Source organism: Cavia porcellus, unplaced genomic scaffold (genome assembly GCF_034190915.1).
Source record: "Cavia porcellus strain 051 isolate PalLab524CR breed Dunkin Hartley unplaced genomic scaffold, mCavPor4.1 scaffold_29, whole genome shotgun sequence".
NCBI classification, from domain to species: domain Eukaryota; kingdom Metazoa; phylum Chordata; class Mammalia; order Rodentia; family Caviidae; genus Cavia; species Cavia porcellus.
Window position 1 is genome coordinate 15,810,679 of NW_026947512.1, and position 17,832 is coordinate 15,828,510.

The window sequence follows — 17,832 nt, forward strand, 5'->3', positions numbered from 1 at the left end:
ATTAATTTGAGAACAATTTTAGTCATCATTTTCTCAAACATTTCCTTTTTTTGCTTTTCTTTCTTTCTCCTCTGGTAGTTGTACTATATGCAGGTTATAATATTTGTAATTGTTACACCTGTTTTGTGCCTTCTATTATGTGTTTTTCATTCTTTATTTCTTTGCATTTCAGCTTTATTTTTTTTAAAATTTTATTTAAGGAGAAAAGAAAAAAAAAGCAGAGAAAGGGTACAAGTTATACAGATTTGCAGAAAAAAAAATGAACAGTAGGAAATCACTAGTTAATGGATTACATATTGTCATCTTAGAAATAATTGTTCAAGTCACAAAATTAAAGCTTGTAAAGTGGACATTCCATGAATGATACTGCAAACAGTTCTATTCAATGATCCAATAAAACTCTGTGATATCATTTTCTATCTTATACACTTAAATATACATGCAGTTATATAGATTAGAGCACTTTCTTTTCCTCTCTTTTGTACAATGACTATTACACATTTTGGGTTTCATTGCTCCCACGGTTCTTATTGCTTTTTTGGAAGAGAGTAAAACCAAATGTGACATAACAGAACAGAATCGGTCAAGTCAAAAGGGTGGACATAATAGATAATATAAAAACATAATACAAGGTGATCAACGATGGTTACCATAATGCCTGCCGCTATCTCTAATAGAATTGCCTATATCGTTAGTTATAATACAATTGAACAAAACAGTAAAGAACAAAACCAACAAAACCAAAACATGGGAGACATTGTAGGTCTTCAAAAGTAGATAAAAGTCAACGAGAATGGGCGTTATAATGAATCTCATTATCTTCACAGCTGATGCCTAAATTTTCGAACCTGATACTATCCAGCAAAACAGAATAGGGGAACATCAGTTAAAAACCAGATGGTGAGAGTAATACAGGGCTTTAAATTGAGGTAATGGAAAGTCAAAGTGGGTTACTATAATATATCCTGCTATTTTTTTCCTTTAATTAAAAGGATAAAAATAAGAAAGTAAATAATGGAGTGGAGATTGAGATAAAAGAGGGCATAACAAAGAAACAGCACAGATCAAAACATAACCATTGAAGCAGAGTAGTGTTTCACCACCAGATAATCCTGACCTAAAAGTAGTTACTATATTGTCTCTTTCCTTGAAATCCTTGAGTACAACTTCGTATACTGTAGCATTAGGTATATCAAAACAATGTAAAACCATTTAAGAGAATGACAGCATTACAGAGTATTTAGAATCGACTGGAGATTATTATCTTTCAAAGCTTGAATTATTTCCTCCCACACTCTTCGTGATTTGATGGTTTGTGCAGAGAAATCTGCTGTAATTCTGATGGGTGCTCCCTTGTAAGTGGTCTGTTTCTTGTCTCTGACAGCTTTTAATATTCTGTTCTTGTATTGAATTTCTGGAATTTTTATTATTATATGCCTGGGTGTTGCTCTGTTTGGGTTGTAGGTAGCTAGGGTCCTGTATGCCTCATACATCTGAGTATCTTTACCTTTTGCTAAATTAGGAAAATTCTCCTGGATTATTTCTGTGAGTAGCTTTCGTAGTTCATTTGTTTGTGTCCCTACTTCTTCTTTTATGTTCTTAATCCTTAAGTTATGGATCCTCTTATCATCTTCTTGTCTTTGTATTATTGCTGTTTGTTTCTTTGTTATTTTTAAGAAGTTTTTCATTTCATTCTCCCATATTACAATTCTGCCCTCCAGTTCAGATAGTCTGTCCTTAGTCTGCTTCACGTATTCTATGCTTTCCCTGTTTTCTCCATCAAACAATTCTCCCCTCTTTTTCTGTTCTTCCATTCCACCATCTGTTTTTTCTTGGGTGGTGGTTAGCATTTCTCTAACTATTTTGCATACTTCTAGCTTCAGGTCATTGATAACTTCATTCCTGAATTGGTCTACGAGGCTCTCTATATGGCGCTTTATGTCTATTGGTGCAGTGTCCGCTATTGCCTGTTTCTCAGAATTGGGGGCCGAGGAGCCTTTCTTGTTGCTGCCTCTTCCCATATTCTCTGTTCCTTATATATGCAAGCTTATATGAGAGGCCCAGCTTCTCTCCCTGTCAGCCACAGCCTGATCGAATTGCGCCGGTTAGGTGTTCCCACACACCGCTCCGCACCAGGCAGCCTACGCGGGGCCCGCCCCTCCCGGCCTCCGTCAGGCTCTGGGATCTGGGTTGGGCCAGCCTACGGGGTCTGCCGGCAGCGTCACGCAGGCCAGGCACTTTTCACCAATCCCGCCCAAGAGGGGAATGTGTGGCTGGAGTCGCCACCGCGCCCTGCTCCCGCAGGACTGCTCGGGCCCAGAAAGTCCGCTGGAGTCAAACTGTGGTGGAGTGTCAGTTTCTCTCACTCACCTTGCCACAAGTCAGTACATGCCTCCCTGCCCGTCCTGTTTTCGACTCCGTTCGCAGACTCCCCTTCTCAGTTTCCGCGCCGAGCCGATGTAGAGGCAGCCAGCCACCGCGTGGCGGGAAACCCAAATCGCGGCTTCCAATGGCACGGGGTCCAGCCTCAGCAGTGAGGCTTTTCTGTTCCTATTTTAGCACCAGGACTGCATTCCAAGTTGGTTTCTCTCAGCCGAGTCCGTTCCTGAGTCAGCAGAGCATAACTCCACCTGCTTATGTCTCTTTAGTCCGCACCATACCTGGCTTCTGAGCCTAGTTTTTCAGAGAGCCTCCGGTAGTTGCTGTTATCTGTCCGCCATGTTCTCCCGGAAGTCCTGCATTTCAGCTTTAAAAGTTTGTGCAGACATTCTCTTTTCTTCCCTGTCTCCCCTCCCCCACTGTCTCTTCTTTTCTCCCTTCCTCTCCCCTCCTCCTCTTCCCCCCTCCCTCCCTTTTCTCTTCCTCCACCCTCCTTCCTCCTCCTCCTTTAGTAGTAGGGATTGAACTATGTCTCCAGCCCCTTTCTTTGTGGGAGAGTTTTGCTAAATATCTAAGTCGCTCAGGTTGGCCCTGAACTTTTTTTTTCCTTTTCCTTTTTCTTTTTTTATCGGTACCGGGGATCGAACTCACAACCACACACTTACAAGGCAGCCGCTTATACTGCTGAGCTAAATCCCCAACCCCGGGCCTGAACTTTTGATCCTGAAATTTCTTTAAGCACTTGATTTTTCCTCAGCTATGAATTCAGTATCTCTCTTACAGCATTAACAATTTTTGTAGCATTTCCTCTTGGTTCTTTCTTAGTTTCCCTCTCTCTGCCAATATTATCTACATGTCTTTACCTATTGCTCACTTTTCTTTAGAATTCTTAGCAAATTAATTTTATTTTAAATTCCCCTCCTAATAAATCTGATATCTGTGCCATATCTAATTCTTGTTCTGTTTTTTTTCAAGTCATGTATTTTACCTTGTAATATTTTACTGAAAGCCAGACCTGATGTGCTGGGTAATATATATATATATATATATATATATATATATATATATATATATATATATTTTTTTTTTTTTTAAGGCTTTTAGCATGAGTTGTATTTATCTACTGCAGGATTGGGCTATGTTTACTATTTATTTTAACTATGTTAGAATCTAGCATTTATTGTTATCTCCTTTCTCTCCCCTCTTGCTTTGAGTCTTCCTAGGAATACAGTTCTTTTTCTCTTTGTAGTATCCTGGAGCCCTACAGAACTGGTGGTAAAGGGTACAGGGAGAGAAAATAAACACGATTACAGAATTGTGCAAAAGTAAAGACACTCAAGCTAACATTGTAGCCACTGACTCCTTCAAAGTCCTCTTCTGTGTTATTACTGCACTCATGATGAGGAGGTGTTGAATCTTCTCCTGGGTCAGGGAGATGATGAAACAGATGATGAGGTAGTAGCACAGCTTGGTCCTAAATTTGAATGGTTGTTTCCTAGGCAGGTCTTCCAGTGAGGAATATCTCTTGAAGGTAGGCTTTGTGGAAAAGAACAGAGCACTCCGGGCATACTTCAAAACTGCTACTTTTGCCACACAGAGTCTTTCCTCTGACTTCCATGTGTGAGCCCGGGACAGTTCCTGGATCTAAAACTCACCCAAGTGTGAAATGTGCATCCTAAATCTGAGCACTCTGAAATTTCAAACTCTCACTCTTGTCCACCGCGAGTCTCCCTTGATCAGTTAATAATAGTTTAGGTTTTCCCACCCTGTCATAGGCTCCCAGCCTTCCACTTCAGTAAGATGAAGGCTTGCATTCACTTCTGTAATTCTCTAATTCAGTGCATTTATTTTCCTTGGGCCTTACAGTGCCTGATGGGTCTAAAGAGAGGTGATTTTCTATTGTGTACCCTTTTCCTTGTAAGGAGGGAAATACTGGCTCCAGGTCTCCTGAATGCTGGATTTGAAATCATTTTCTTTGAATGCTATCATTTTAATTAATTAATTTTTGGCACAGGAATTGAACTCTTGGCCTTGTACTTACCAGGCAGGCACTGTGCCGCTGAGCTATGTCCACAGCCTGAATGCTGTCATTTTAAAAAGAAGCTATTTTAATTCTTTTAAGTACTACTAAGCACAGTGCTTTGGAGTCTTCATTACTAGCTTTCAGAAATCAGCCTCTGTCCCTTGTTGCTCTTGTTGGTAGTCATTTCTGTTATCTCATTTCCTTAAGAAGCTGGGAAACTTTCCTGTATCCTCCTTGGCCCTGGAGTATTGTTTGTGTGGGTCCTTACAGCCAGTAGGGTGAAGGCATCTTTCTCCAGAGTTGTCCTAGATGATTCTTTTAGAAACCTGGGGAGTACTGTCAGAATGAACAATTGGACACCAGTCTGATCATGCAAATTTGAGCAATTTGCACTGGGATGTCAACTGATTTTGCAGCTATTTTTTAAAATCTCTATCTAGCATGTTCTATTCTTGCCACCATTTTCCTTATCAGAATGTAGCAGATTTATTTCTAAGCAGCTTGTAACCTGATGATAAGACTACCTCTTTCCTGGCATAAGTATGCCATATGTATTGCATTTGGGTCTGTGTGTGCACACATGTGCTTGTGTCATGCATGTGTATGTTTGTATATATGTACTTGTTTGTTGTTTTTCTACATACATGAGTATTTATGTGTGTGTGTGGCTTTTTGTGAACATGTGGGTTTGTAAAAGGAGGCTGTTCTATAGGACTCTTATTTGGCTAGGACTTGACTTTTCACATTGTCCTGTTTCCTAGGGGATTCATCAACACTTAAGTCAGTTTTGTAGCCCTTCCTTCTAGACATGCTCACGGCATAAGCAACACAGTATGTCAGCTTACTACTCTGGCATCTTAACTTTTCTTTTCTGGGGAATAAGTCCAGGGCCTTTGAACTGAGCAATATTTCAGCCCCTCCCCAGGGGTCTTGCTAAGACATTAAGTTGTCCAAGGTGGGCTAGGACTTCTGATTCTTCTGCCTCAGTCTCCCAGAGTGCTGCAACTACTATCATGTATGCGCAAATCAATGATATGGTTGATTTTCCCTCTGTTTTATACCTGCTAGTAACTCCATATCCTTTCAGTTCTTTCATACTTCAAGAAAATATTCTGATAATATTTGATCCAGCATTTTATTGTTTTTAGTCAGAACACGTAACCTAGCCTGCTGTTATGAGAAGCAGACATGCCCCATATGTTTGTAAATTCTACCTGAGTACTCCTTTTTGACTTTTGTTCAAAGATCTGTCTGTTTAACTTTTCCACCAATCCAAAAAGCCCATTTAAAAACCAAAGGAACTCAGAATTCCTCAGAGCCAAGTCTAAGCTATCTTAGTCTCTAGGTGCTTATTCTGATCTATGTGACAGGTTCTGGTCCTGGGTGAAGGGTGGAGTGGGGGTAGAACTTGATCCTAGCTTGCGGAGGTCTATCCACCTTTGGTATGAAATCCTAGAGGTAGGGACCTCAGATTATTGATTTGCACATCTAACATCATTCTTCATCCCAGTACTGCATCTTTAACCCACATCCACACAGCCCAATCCAGCCACCTTCATAATTCCCCTCCTGTGACCAAATGAAGGGACACTGCCATATGATACAAGCCATAACATTTATCACCTCTTGTATATTTTGCATATTTTGTATACTAATATTATAAGTCAGGGAACTATATCTTAGCTTGTACTGACATAATAAAATACCATTTAATTTTATATTTTTAGAGTTTGATACCAGGAATTGAACTCAAGGCCTTGCACTTGCCAGGCAGATCCTGTACTTCTGAGGTACATCCCTGACTTTTTGTTTTCTTTCTTTCTTTCTTTCTTTCTTTCTTTCTTTCTTTCTTTCTTTCTTTTTCTTTTGACAAGATCTCACCATGTAACTCAGGCTGTCCTTGAACTCACTTTATTTTCCAGGCTGACCTCAAACACATGGCAGTCCTCCTGCCTCAGCCTCCCAAGGCTGTATAGGATTATAGGTGTGTGCCACTACACACCTATATTCTTCCAGTTTTTGATGGCAGAGTCTGCCCTCAAAATTCCAGCATGGTTGGTGTCCAGTGAGGAACAGAACCCTCACTCTTCTTGACTTGCAGATGACCAGGTTCTCCATGAGTGCACACCTGGCCTTTCATCAATGCTTGCCTTAGTTAATTTTCTCATTGCTGAAACAAAATCCCTGACACTTGAAGTTATAGGAGGAAAGATTTATTTAACTCACTATTTGTAGAGGTTTCAGGCCATTATCAGCTGGCTCCAATGCAGGGTAGCATGGCAGACAGGGATTGCAGAGGAGAAACAGTTCATTGCAGGGATAAGGCAGCAAAACTAACAGGCAGCAAGCGCCAAGTGACCACCAGAACCTTGTCCCTTTTTGTCCCTTGTATTTTATCTTACTCACATCCAGGGTGAATCTTCTTAATTCCACCCAGAACTATGCTGAACCAATTACTGGACCTGTTTAGTAATCACAAACCTAATCTGAGCATCACACACTCTAGGTCCAGCCACCTTTGGAAAGCCTCACCTATGACTACATGGGGCTTTGGGGGACACCTAGACACAGGCCTAACTGTACCACATAGAAAGGGAGAGGTAGGTTCTCTAAGTCTCATAGAGTATGTGATTTCATCAAGGATACTCAACCTCCTGACCTCCTCGAAACAGTTATTTCCCAAAGGCCCCATCCCCAGTACCATTTCAGATATGGCTTTGGGAAGGGAGAGACACCATTTCAGTGTAAAGTATAGTTTATAACAGATTCTTCACAATTTCAGTTATCTTTCTTGTCTTTTCTCTCGAAAATATCCCTTCTCTCCTTCTGTCTTTAAACCAATTTGAATCCTTCAAGATGATTTAATCTAAAAGTCTCTCCCACCATGGAGGAAGAAACTGAGATTCAAAGAAGTTAATTAATGCTTTCAAGATCACATAGATAACTTGTATTACAGTTAATTTTAAAATTACAGTTAGTTATAAAAATAATACACAGTTCCTATAACTCAGATTTTCTTAATATTATCATCTCATTTAGCCATATTATGTGTTAAAAAGTAAGAAGTTAGAAGTCATACAATAATACTAACTAAGCTTTAGATTTTATTTAGATCTCATGAGTTTTTCTACTTATTTTGTCTTTCTATTTAGGACTTAATCCAGAATAACAGATTGCATATTGCTATGAGATTTCCTGTGACAATTCTTAACTTTTCTCCTATTATTTATCACATGCCACTTTTAGAAAATTCTGGTTCATCTGTTTTATAGAATGTCCCTTGCTTTTTGTTGACCCAGTGTTTTCTTATGATTATGTTGAATTTATGCAGTTTTGAGAAAAATTATCAGAGAAATGATATATCTTTCTCGGTGAGTCATAATGTTGATATATCTTATAACTGGTTATTTTAGCTATTTTTCTCATTGCCAAGACAAAATACCCAACACTCACAAGTTAAGGGAGGAAAGGTTTATTTAACTGATAGTTTTTAAAGGTTCCAGTCCATAATCAGGTGGTTCCTGGGCAGGAGGATACACGGCAGAGGGGCAATAGTTCATGGCAGTGGAAGACAGCAAAAGCAACAAGAGAAAGTGAAACAAGCCTTTTTTCAGCTCTTATATTGTACCCGGTATACCAGGATTAGGGGGTTACCCATCCTATCAGTGGACTGATCAAGCATCAACCTTTAACCCTTGTACGCTTAATTCTAGCATTGACCCATGAATCAATCACAAACTCTAAATTTGGGCAAGGCCGAAAAAGCCTAAGACTACGTGAGACTTTGAGAGGTCATCTAGTCACAAACCATAACACAAACTATAGCACTGTGGATACTCACCTTGGTTACATTGATGGCTACCAGGTTTCTGTACTGTGAAGTTACTATTTTTCCTTTGTAATTAATATCCATCTAGTAGGAGATACTTGGATATAAGCAAATATCTTGTTTCCTCTTTAATATTTTGCCTTATAATCAGAGTATCTGTAGATTGCTTCCTTTTATGAAGCAGAACGATGTCATATTTTCACATTTTTCCTGAATGGCCAGAGTGATGACAGGGGGAAGTTTAGGTTGAAATCAGAAGAGAGATTTGATATATGAGTTTCAACTATTGTGGAAAAATACAGTGTCAGGTTAGGGTATAACCAGGAAATATGGATCAACAGTGTAGATGAAACCCAGATGTGGTTGGCATCCAAATTTAAGACCAGAATGCCTCATTAGTAGAGAAATAGAGGAGACTTGGATGATATATATGGTTTAAAGAGATATGCATGAAATATTAAAAACAACTCCTCAACTAGAATATATTGGTGTGGGTGAAATGTCAGTAAGACTGATGGGAGCTGCTTAAGTGCTAGGAACAGTTGAGTGTGGGGGACTTGGCTGAGGAGTGAATGGTTAACTGTGGGGCCAAAGCATGCAGGCTCTTTGAGAAGTACGTGGTTAAACAGCAAGAACCTTAGATCAGTGAGTCACGTTGTGACTGACCACGTCCTTCTCTTTCCCTAGAACACTGCCTAGCCTTGCCATAACTCCTTGCACAGACTGCTTTTCTTCTGATTTTTGTCTTACACTGATATTCTACAGAAAAGCCTGAAAGATCTCAGTTTCAGTGCTCCTCCTCAGAGTTTCCCTAATGCTCGGTGCTCTCGGTTGAGATAGCCCCTCTGCGCTCTCAGGTATTGAACTAAGTCTCTTGTGCCACCATGGCCACACACTGTAGCAGTGGGCTATGGAGGGAAAAGTTTTTGAAAAGGAGAATTACACAAGAGTTTGGTGGAGGTTCAGTCTCGGCAATGTATGGAAGGTTTTTTAGTAGCAGCTCAGTTTAAGCAAATACTGTAATTGTTCGTGGAGCATTATTACATTGTACCTGTAAGAGGTGAGTAAGTACAGCCCAGCTGTCATTGTTCTTACTTTGCTTGTATTGGCCACTTCCATCATTCCTTTCCTTTCTGATTTCAGAGAGGGATTTTGATGAGTCACAGAGAGAGTGATCCAAAGGACCAGCACAGAATAATTCTACCTTCACCTTCCTCTCCAGAGAGGGAGAACTTTGAAGACAGAAGGGAAGGGCTTGGTACTGTTTTTCATTGTATCTTGACTTCCTTTTTCGTTTCTTTATTAAATGTTAGAACAGACCCTGCCATCTGCTGAGGAGGTACTTTGAAAGGTGTACGATATTTATAGAGGGACTTGGAAAAAGGAGTAAAGCACCCTGAGTGGGGTAGGGAGGAGAGGAATACACATCTTCTCAGTTATGATCTTTGGGACAGAGCAGGAGGAAGGAAGCCCAGGGAGAAGGAGGCCCGGGAAGAGGGAGGTGTGCACTTGGTTGGAGCTTCCTCTACGGTGTGCCTCACAGGGTTCGAGCAACAGTGGGGAATACATTAGGGCTGTGCTAACCCAGCGGACCCGAATCCCTCAGCAAGCTTCGCTCTTCACCCTTGTATTGACCACATGGATTTTGTGTTTTAGTGTAACAGTAAGCAGCAGGCCTCCTTTGGAGGTATCCCTGTCTCAGACTCTCCCTGACTTCCCATTGCTCCCTTATAGGGAAATACAAATATTTTGAGAGGGGTTTTGTAGCCCATGGATCTTTAAAATCAAACAGCTGATTGGAAAAAAAAAAAACCTATTTTGTTTTATTTATTTGAAAGAAAATAAAACCAAAGAATATAAAACGGAATAAAACTAATCAAAAATAAACCAGTATAGACTTCAAAACCTTACGAGACCAACAATAGTTATCCTAATGCCTTTTGTTGTCTTCAGCATAGCTGCAGATACTTTCAGACATAGTAAAAATTGAACAGAACAGGATAGAATAAAAACAATAAAGCCAAAGCAGTGAATGCAATAAAGAACTTCAAAATAGGCAAATCCTGGTAAATCCAAAATGTCTTGTTATCTTTCAAATAGCTGCTCCTGCCATCAGATTTAACATAATCAAACAAAACAAAAGAGAATAAAAGCCAACCCAACAAAACAATGAAAATGATATGGTTTCCCTGTTGGGATTGCTTTCTGGTTCGGTCTGGATCTCTCCCACCTCGCACTCTGGGCATGATGCTGACTCATGAGAGAGGCTTGGGTGTGGCTATCCCCACTCCAGCAGCTGCTGGCGCATGGCACTGCTTTCCAAGCACTAAGTAGCTATTTTTGAAACACTTAGGGCTCTGTATTAGTTTTCTATTCCTGATTTGCCAAATTACCATAAGCTTAAAGTAACACAGACGTATTATCTTATGGATTCTGTAGCTCAGATCCCTGAAATGGTCCTCATGAAACTGAAGCAAGACATCTGTGCTCCTCTGGCAGCTCTGGAGAAGCTATTTCCAGGCACAGTCACCGTGTTTGTGGGCTTCTTTGTCCCTCAGCTCCACATGGTCACAGAATTGACCTCCTTATTTCTTGCTGTTTGTCAGTTAGGCATTTTCCCAGTTCCTAAAGTCCTTCTGCTTTCTCTGGCTCTTGTCTTCGCTCATCACCGAAAGCAGCTATGTCAGGGGGAGTCCTTCCTTCTTCATACCTCTGCAACCTCCACTTCTACCCTTCTTTCCTGCTTTTCTTTCACCCCATGTCTTTCATTGATTCCTGCTAGAGAAATTGCTCATCTTTTAAGGGATCTGTGATTAGACTGGGCCTGCCTAGGCTATTCAGAGTAACCCCATTTTAAGGTCTGAGACATTAATTGAATGTACAGTCTCTTTTCTTTGTGTATAATAGATTCGCAGGTTCCAGGGTTTCAGGCATGGGCAGGTAAAGAACAGTTATCATTTGGCTTACCAGAGGATCAAATAACACAGAGTAAGGGTTTAAAAGAGGATGAGGTCTCCGATCAATGCATAATAGTAAATGAAATAAATCACACAGAGGTCAAATATTGCATAGCTTCTCTTGAATAATTTACAGAGCAAAACATGATAAAAACACAAAGGCAGAGTGTGGAGATGGGAAGGGGAATTTAGGAATGTGGGGAGAAAGGAGCGTGAAGGGGGAGAGAAAGTAAAAATGATCAAGAGATGATGTGTGTGTATCAGTTGCCCAAGATGATCATAATTATTATGTACCACAAATATATACAAATAATGAAATACTAAAATTTCTAAAAATTAAAAAAAGAGGACATGGGAGAGACATGGGAGGAGATCATACCCTGGGCACAGTATGGGAGGATACCCTCTTAGTGGGCAGTTGAGGAGACCAGGAAGGCTCCAGTGCCCCATGCATGTGCGAAGTGAGCATTTATACATAAAGAGGCCCAGTAGGAGGTGAAGCTGCCTTCTTAGGCTGATGGTGCCTAAAGAGGTCCGTATAGGAAGCACTCAACTTGCCTACAGAGTGTGCAGATCTCTAGCCCCAGAGTTGAAACACAAAAGAAAGAACTGGAGGTGGGGGTCTGGGGTGAGGAAGCTGCTGGTTATCAGACACAGCTTGCTGACCGTCTTATGTCTGTTTGGCTGGCAGTTCTGTGACAGCCCTCTGGTCTTCCTACTCTGCCTGCCAAAGCACTGGCTGTGACTGTGCAGCCTTCTGAAAAGCTCTCCAGGGCCCTCATACATGCTGATGACCCACTATGTTCTCCTTCGGTAAGATGGCTCTGATGTGGTCCTCGCAACGGCAACCAGGACCCCTGTGGCATACTGTCCTTTCCTTGTGCATTGTGTCACATCTGCTCAGTTCACTTTAGTCCCAGCCAATACAGGCACAGCTTCACAGTGACCTTCACTCAGGTGCAGCCTGTGACGGCCTTTCTTGCTTTCTGCCTCACGATTGCACAATGCCGTTATGAAGATGCTGCAGAAATTAACTGGCTTCCACATGCACCGCACAGAACAGAAGCAGGTGGGAGTTACACCCCTGGAACAATCTTTGTGAGTCTGAGATGTTTCTGACTTCCTTTCCCAAGGTGGAGACATCTGAAGCACATTCTATATCAGCTTTTTGAAGAGTCCCAAAGAAATTGATGTTCATTTGTCTAAAAGAGTGACCAGCCTGATAACATCCCTTAGCAATTGGCTTTACCCAATCTAGTGCTTCCTTCCCTGAATCTTATTTCCTGAAATCACTTCCTGTGGTAAATTGCCTGCATACAAGCTGTACATCAGATTCTACAAAAGCCTGTGCCAACTACATTAGCAGGTGAAGCTGAAGAAATCCCCAGTCAGGAACAAACATCTTAGTACATCAAAGCTTGATCTGAGCTGCGAGTCTGAGGCCAGGCCTCGGAGCAAGCCTGTGGCATCCCTCCCCATGGTACTTGGCTCTTAGGAAGATACATGGCACTGTAATGTTCTTTAACAGCAGGCTGAGCTGTAGAGGGCTTTCTTGTGTAAATAAAAGGGACAGAGAAGCATCAAGCTGCCCTTGTACTGGCATTGCCAGCTGCTTCTATGGCTATCAAGAGGAAGCAAAGTGGAGAGCTTGTACTACATCGGTAAAATGAATTAGCTGCTGTATTTTAGGCTAGGATTTTTGGAAGAGGTTGGGGAAAAGCAGAGGATAGGGGAAGAGTCTTCATATATCTTTTATCTAAAAATTACAGCAAAATAAAGGTTGTATGGTAGGAGCTTGGGAGTAAAATATCTTCAGGAATGCTTGAAAGACCAGGCAACACAAGGCAAAAATGAAAACAAATTCCAGCAATAGAAGAACGTGAATAGCAGGACAAGACCGAGGAAAATACATAGTTTTGAAGAAACAATTCCACTTCTTTCCCACTTGTAAGACTTTATTTCTAATAACATACCTAAATTATGTTTGTCCTACCTGGATAATAATAATAATAATAATAATAATAATAATAATAATTTTGCCCTCGCATTATAATATACCATTCAAATGATATAATCTAGATAAATCCAAATTAACATAAAAAAGAGAATCTACTTCTAACAGGACTTCCTTGGGTGAGCTGACATTAAGGAACACAGAGATGCCTGTGGTCTTTGCTTCTGGGGACCTCCCAGGTGATAAAGACATGGACAGCTACAAGTGTGAGTCTGCAGAAGATAATACACAAATGGAGGAAAGGAAAGTTGAGGGGTCCAAAGTGAAAAAATATCAATTTTGATGTGGCAAATGATAAATTGGTATCTCAGCTAAATTAGTCAGCACGGTAAGAAGTGAAACAGGAGGGGGAAGGTAAGGACATTACAGGAGGGGTATGAGAGTTAGAGACAATGAAAAATACAATAAACTTGTTTGGAATTTGCTAAACTCAGGAGTGTTCAGGGGTCCCCAGAGTGCTGTTATTTGGTTAAGTAGTATTAGGAGTCAGAGGCTCAGGTGAAGCAATGGAACTGCACATAAGGTTTTGGAAGTGATCTGCATGTACGTAAACATTGGCATGAGAATGGGAAAAGTACTTAAAGAAAAGCAAGTGAAGAGTGAAGAAATAATTGATTCCAGGAGAGAAACCTGTAGAATACCAATATTTAATGGATAGAGAGAGGAAGATAAAATAGCATTTTAAGGTTTTTTTTCACAGAGATACCAACACAGTATACATTAAAACTGCAAATAATTTATCAGATAATCTGGCAGAAATATAAAAGTAGGTGCCTAAAAATGTTTCACTCTCATGTTAGCAAGGGGAAATATAAAAGAATCTATAAGGATTTTTAGAAAAATTTAGAAGAAGCATCAATTTTTAAAAAAATGGTTCTGTGATTCATATTATTTCTTATTCAAATCAGATGGGAGGAGCTTCCGAGGAGTGGCTGCAGAGGTTGATATGGAGAGCACGGACCTAGGAAGACCTAGCAGGTGTCTTCTGACACATGCTGAGGACACACAATGTGAGAGCATGGCAGAGGGTTCTTGTGGATGCTGTGTGGGAGAAAACTGCTTTTCCTTCTATGATGTGTCCAGGGCACATGATTCCACAGAATGGCTCAGGAATTTATGGGAAGATTATTAGTACGGTGTCATCTAAATACTTATCTGGACCAACAAATCTGTTAGTCAGCTATACATTACTGTAACAAACACCTAAAATAATCACCTCCTAATTTGGCTAATCCTAGTTTGGCTTTTAGTTTTAGCGATCTCTGTTTATAATCAGATGTTCCCACTAGTTTGGACCTGTGGCATCACATCGTGGTAAAAGTGTGTGGTGGGACCAGACTGCTCTCCTTATGGCCAAAAAAGGGAGAAAAATGAGGTTCCCACAATCCCCACGGAGGCCACGTCCCCAGTGACCTGCAGACCTCCCTCTAGGCCCTGCCTCTTAAAGTTTCCATCTCCTCCTAACCTGGCACCTGAAGCCCAAGCACATGGACCTCTGGGGAAAGTTCTAGGTTCAAATCACAAAAGACGTTTATGCCAAGGACAGCCCTAGCTGGAGGCTTTGGGAGGGAACCTCTAAAATGACCACTAATTTGTTCCTCAAAGGAGTCAGTTTTGAGTTTCTGCTAGTCCGTGAGATAAAAAAAACTGTTCCAGGGTAGTACCATTAGAAGACAATTGTTTCATTCATATTTCCTTTTTCTTGCCACAATCCAATCGTGAGAGGCTTAAAAATAGCCACCAGGAGATGGTACAAAACAACAGTAACCATGAAGTTCACCTCCTTTCTTGAAGGTTGTCACTGCTTTCTATCATGTTATTTTTTGGGGTATCAGGAGGGGGGTAAGGACAGATTATATATCTAAAACGTAATCACTTTGAATGAAGATCAAACTGTCAACTAATGTGTTGAACTAATGTTCTTTGGTTGTACTTATTCATGAAGAATAGTGGTCTAAATTTTTACCCAGGAATATAGGAAAGATATCTTCAAATGAAAAAAAGTAGAACTAGACCTTGAAACACCAAAATTAATTTGTTTCACATCAGCTGTAAAGTTTTAAGCTTCGCTATAAAGAGGATTGAGACAAAGAGAGACTAAAAAGCCAAAAAAGAAGTCAGTGAGATTAGAATAAAAAAGGGAAAAAAGAAATATCAACAATAGAGCTGGTACAGGAGACAAAGCAGTCCATTCTAACAATGAAGACTGACTGGATAATATGTGAAATCATGGCTTCTCTAGCTACTTAGAGAATCAAGGTTTTGATGTATGCTACATGAACTAAGTAAGGAATGAAATGAGCGCTTTCAAGAAAATCTCACAGTTGCTTTAATTGCTGGATGCTTATTGGAAAAAATAAATCAACCCTTTCAGTTTATTATTATTATTTATTTTTTACACTACAGAGACAATATGATATTTATTGTAATAATTAAAGGAAAAGAAATTGCTCAAAAGAAAAGAACAACTTGTAGGTATACACAAATAAGTATGTGTATGTTTAAGTGTGTGAGATGGATAACCATACTGCTAAGCTTTTGTTAGTACATAACATAACAGAATAGTTAGTATTGTCATTGTTTGTCTATTTTTATGCTTTGATTTTGTAACCTGAACAACTACTTCTAAGATAACAATAGGTAATATATCAGCTAGCGATGATTTCTTAATGTTATTTTTTGAAATTCTGTATCATTTCTACCCTTTTTTTCTGTTTTGCTTTTTTTTTATTAAAAAAAAAGGAATCAACCCACTGTAATGAGATGCTGATCTCCTTTTGGGGATTGAGGAAGGTGCTGGAGATTGAACGCAGGGTCTTTGTGCTGAGCTATATAGCTGATCCATTTTTATTTTTTGAGACAGGGTCTTATTAAATTGCTAAGTTACTCAAGTTAGACTTCAGTGAGTGGTACCCGTTCTCTGTCTCCCAGAGTATGGGAATTACAAGTGTGCATCCTTATCTCCAGCTGTGGTCTGACTCTTAGTGACTGTTGTGTGGGCTGGCATGATGGGATAAAATTGTGAAGAGTTTAGTCATAGATTCTGTGTACACTTACCAACGCTTTCCCATGGACTCTTATGGAATATGAGCAGTGTCCTAAAAAGTGGGAAAGAGTGGAAGAATGGAAGGAAATTTCCCCCTAGGTAAAAGATTTTTATTTTCTTTAGAGTAAGGTAGGACCCATCTGGACAATGTGTAGAAGAGGTGATAATATTGACTTTACATTGTAATGACTCTTTCCCAGTGTAGAATTATGGGGAGAGTCAACAGTTAGAGTTCCAGAGAAAGAAAATTTCCTCCAAATGTTGCCAGTGAAGCTGAGGCTGTCAGAGATTTTCTAAAATTTGGAAAGATAGTGCCTGGAGAAATCCAGAGATTATCATAAATGCACTGATTGTGAGCTTGGCAGAAGGAAAAGAACTTTGAAATAATTGAAATAATTGGTAAACTCAATAACAATAAAGTTGCCCCTAATCTTGCATTCAGATCAAGTACAGATGAATAAATCCACCCCCAAACTCTTAGCAGCTTATCATAGGGATAGATATATCTTTTTCTTAGGGTAGAAATGTGATACATTTTAGATTTTACTATGTATACATGCTGTCTCCTATACAATAAAATCATGAATTATAAGAAAAAGTTACAAAAAGTTAATTATATTTTTCAAAAGCTAACAGGAGATCCACAAAGGATACAAACATTAGACACATCAGACAAAGGCTTTAAGCAAACCATTGTAAGGGTATTATATATTTCAGCAGAGGAATGAAAAGTATAAAAAGAAGACACATGGAAATAGCTGGAATGAGAAACATAGCATCTGAAGTAAATAATTTGTTTGTTCAGTTTAACCAAAGTCTGTAGACAGTAGAAGAGATCATTAGTGAATTGGAATGTACAGTAATAAACTTATCGCACCTAACAACCAAGAAGAATAAGGTTAAAGTAGCAGCAGCAGGATATCTCAGACCTAATAGACAATATCAAGAGCTTACATACATAATATCTCTATATAATTGCTTATCAGTATATAATTGGGGTCTCAGAAGGTGGGAAGCAAGAGAATAGGGTGGGAAAATATTAAAATAGTATCCCAGAACTTTTCATAATTAGTAAGATGTAGACATAGATCTCAAAGTTCAGCAAATCTCAAGTTGAATAAATGCAAGGAAAATAATACAAATGGATAATAAACAAACTCATGAATATTATATATAAAAATTAAAAGCATTCTAATAAAAGCTATGGACTGTGTATTGTGGAGCAGGGATAAGAATGATTGCTAGGTCAGCTGTCCTGGAGGAGAGGGACTCACCCACTCTCTGTCCAACACCATGCGTACCCAAGTGAGCAGCACAGGAGGAGGACAGCCCCTCCCCTTGCTAATATTGTGAATGAGGTGAACTGCTTGGGAAAGCCCAGAGACCAGAAGGAACCCCAACAGCACAGTGGGATCCTAGCTACTGCACACAGGCTATCCTGAGACTAGTGGTGTACAAAGTCTGAAGTAACAACAGCAATATGAACCAATAGGTGACTGAGGCCTCTGTGGCACTGGCAGCTAGCTCCAGAATAATCCAGAACTAGATAACTGGCCCTTTTCTCTCTTCTTTTTCATTTCTTTT